The sequence below is a fragment of the Colobus angolensis genome, unplaced genomic scaffold (genome assembly GCF_000951035.1).
Source record: "Colobus angolensis palliatus isolate OR3802 unplaced genomic scaffold, Cang.pa_1.0 Scaffold21, whole genome shotgun sequence".
Lineage (NCBI taxonomy): Eukaryota > Metazoa > Chordata > Mammalia > Primates > Cercopithecidae > Colobus > Colobus angolensis.
This window is the reverse complement of record NW_012115266.1, coordinates 3,729,492-3,732,622: the sequence shown is the minus strand read 5'-3', so window position 1 is coordinate 3,732,622 and position 3,131 is coordinate 3,729,492. Positions and strand designations below refer to the sequence as shown.

At 53.7% G+C, this 3,131-nt stretch overlaps 1 long non-coding RNA gene across 1 annotated transcript in view; it reads left to right on the top strand.

Annotated features, from left to right (window-relative positions):
- LOC105512123 overlaps positions 1-3,131 on the top strand; it is a 26,552-nt gene that overhangs the window by 21,639 nt on the left and 1,782 nt on the right. The window lies entirely within an intron of this gene.

Sequence of the window (3,131 nt, the reverse complement as noted above, 5' to 3'; positions counted from 1 at the left end):
GTCAACAGTAGTTTGTTCAAGATACCTTGAGAAGAAAGAACAAGAAGAACAAGGATGTTACTGGCTCCATCTAGGATATCATGATGACTCTAGTGACCACAAAGCAATGCCCCATTCTATTATATTGATGACCCTGCCTGTAACCTTGACCCTGCCTATGACCTATTCCTTCTGATGTGCCAGTAACCTCAAGACAGCCCCCACTCATATTGTGGCTTCATTCTCCCAAGAGAGATGATCTGATTGGTTCCTCTCTTCAGGGAACCTGGACCAGGCCACCTCATAGGCTGCTGGCCAGTCAGTAGGTGGCTGCCATGGCTCAGATCCCGGCCCTGGTCCAGTCAGCCCTGGCCAGAGATGTCATTCCCATACAAAGCAGGGTGTGAGGGTTAGGTAGGGAGGCCTCTGGGGCCACTCAAAAGGGGCCAAACTCTGACAACATGTGGCATGTTGAGGCAGGTGGAAAAGCAGATCACAAATGTCAAATGCTTTTCATGTAGTAGAATTATTTTTATTTTTTATTTTTGAGATGGTCTTGCTCTGTCACCCAGGCTGGAGTGCAGTGGCACAATCCCAGCTGACTGCAGCCTCCGCCTCCTAGGTTCCAGTGATTCTCCTGCCTCAGCCTCCCAGGTAGCTGGGATTACAGGTGCCCACCACCACTCCTGGCTAATTTTTGTATTTTTTTAATATAGACCAGGTTTCACCATGTTGGCCAGGCTGGTCTCAAACTCCTGACCTCAAGTGATCCGCCTGCCTTGGCCTCTCAAGGTGCTGGGATTACAGGCGTGAGCCACCATGCCTGGCCTCACGTAGTAGAATTCCAACTACCAGTCTCCTCTTCCATAAAAGGGTCAGAACTTGAGGGTAAAGATGTCTCTCTACTGAGCCCAGCTTAGTGCCCTGTGCAGTGCAAGTGTTTGCTGATGGAAAATGACTGCATCTGCGGGAATCCAGGCCTGTTGGCAGAGCTGTGACAGGGTGGGGAGGCAGCAGTAGCTGGGGACTAGGCGTCAGGTGAGGGGCAGGCAGGTGTAGCCAACCAGTCCAAGAATGTTTCCAACATCAAAGCCCCTGCATCCTGAGCTGATAAACTTGTGCTGGGTCTACTGGGAAGGAGGATGGGAAGATGGAATCCCAGGTTGTGACATCATAAGGACACCTGAGGGGTAAGTGTCCTCTTTTTGGGCCCCACCCTCCACTGGGCTTGCTCTGGGTGATGGGTGGCCCCAGTGGGTTTCCTGGGACTGTCTGGCCTATGAGGGGGGCAGGTGGGTGTCTGCTTTCTTGGTCCCAGGTGGATCTGGCAGGTCTGGGGAGCTTTTGTGTTGTTTTGAGCTGGAGTTTCCCTCCTATTGCCCAGGCTGGAGCACAGTGGCGCGATCTCGGCTCACCGCAACCTCTGCCTCCTGGGTTTAAGTGATTCTCCTGCCTCAATCTCCCAAGTACTGGGATTACAGGCATGTGCCACCACACCTGGCTAATTTTGTGTTTTTAGTAGAGATGGGGTTTCTCCATGTTGGTCAGGCTAGTCTCGAACTCCGGACCTCAGGTGATCTGCCCGCCTCGGCCTCCCAAAGTGCTGGGATTACATGAGCCACCGCGCCCGGCTTCTAGGGAGCTTTTAGGTACAATGGACAACAGTTGTCCTCTCCTCTGAAGGTAGAGAAGAAGGGAACCCAGCAAGTGTTGGGGTCCTGCCCCCAACAGTCCCAGTCAAACAGCACAGCTAGGCCTAGTGGTCTTGCAAGAGACTCCTAGGACTCCAACAACCGTTTCCCTAATATCATCAGAGGTGGTACTCTAGCTCCAACCTCATTCCAGGACTCCAGCTCAGGCAGGTCATAAAGAAAAGGGCCTGGATTTGAACCCAGGACCCTGGGTCAGCATGCATCACTTGTCCACGAGGTTAGCTGGCCTCCATAGAGGCAGCCTCCCTCATCTCCTGTATCAGTCCTCCTCTCTAAGCCACTGTCTAGGCCCCATCACCTCCCCACTGGACTGCAGGGATCAACTCCTCTGTGGCTTCTCTGCTTCTGCCCTTCCTCTACCTCAGACTAGCAAACTCATATTCATCCCTCAGGGCCCAGCTGGGGAAATACCTCCTCCAGAATGACTGCCCTCACTTCTCAGGTGGAATCAGTGGCTCCCTCGACATGCTTCTGCAGGGCCCTCACAAGACGTATCACAAGTTACATTTGGCTTCCCGTGGCCTTGGGAGTGAGGACTGCCTCCTTTGTTTCAGAGTCTCCAGCCTAGGCAGGGCCTGGCCAGGGCAGCTGCCTGTGAACAGTGCTCGAAGGAATGAATCCTTACCTGGGGTCTACCCTGTGGCTTATTTCAGCAACCAAGGTCATATCTTGCCCATCTTCCTCTTTGATGCCAAAAGAGCCCCTGGCTTCTGAGCAGGTACCCTGTGCTGGCTGAGCATCCGATATCTAATAGGTGCTCAGTGAATGTTCACAAAGGCAGGTGGGCAGAAAACCCTTGCTTTTCTCTGGGATGGGCAGGGTAGTACAGGTGTGTGGTGAAGCAGACTTTCCTTCATCCTCTAGAGAACTGGTGGGGTCGCCAAAGCCCTGCCCACACTGACTGCCTCTCTTAAGGCCAGATTTCTGAGAAGCGACCCTGGGGAGGCAGAGGATGCCAGTGAGAGCCCAGGGACTCATGGAGGGGGACAGCAATAGTTGTCCATCGAACCAGGTGCTCTGCCCAGGAGCTCAGGGTTCCTTGCAGGTCAGTACCCCCCAGCTATCATGTGGTCCAGAGGACCCAGCACAGAGATGACCACCAATCCCTACCCCTCTCGGGGCCTTAGTCATCCCACCTGTCAATGGGGTACAATCCTTCCGACCCCACCCAGTTCACTGAGGCCAATAGAGCCAACAGCACTTCGGAAATAAGGACTTGGTGAACGCATCATACAAATAAATGGGGTTGTTATTAGACCCAAGAGCAGGGTCCGAAGGAGAAACAGCAAAAAGGGGGAGTAAGTGCCCAGGGCTCCTGCCCCAAACCCCTTGAGGAAAAGAGAAACAGGTGTTGGGCAGGAAGAACAGCACCTACAGGGAGGAGGGAGATGGGGTTGGGTCCCGGCTCTACCACGGACCAGTCACTTTCCCCAGGACTCA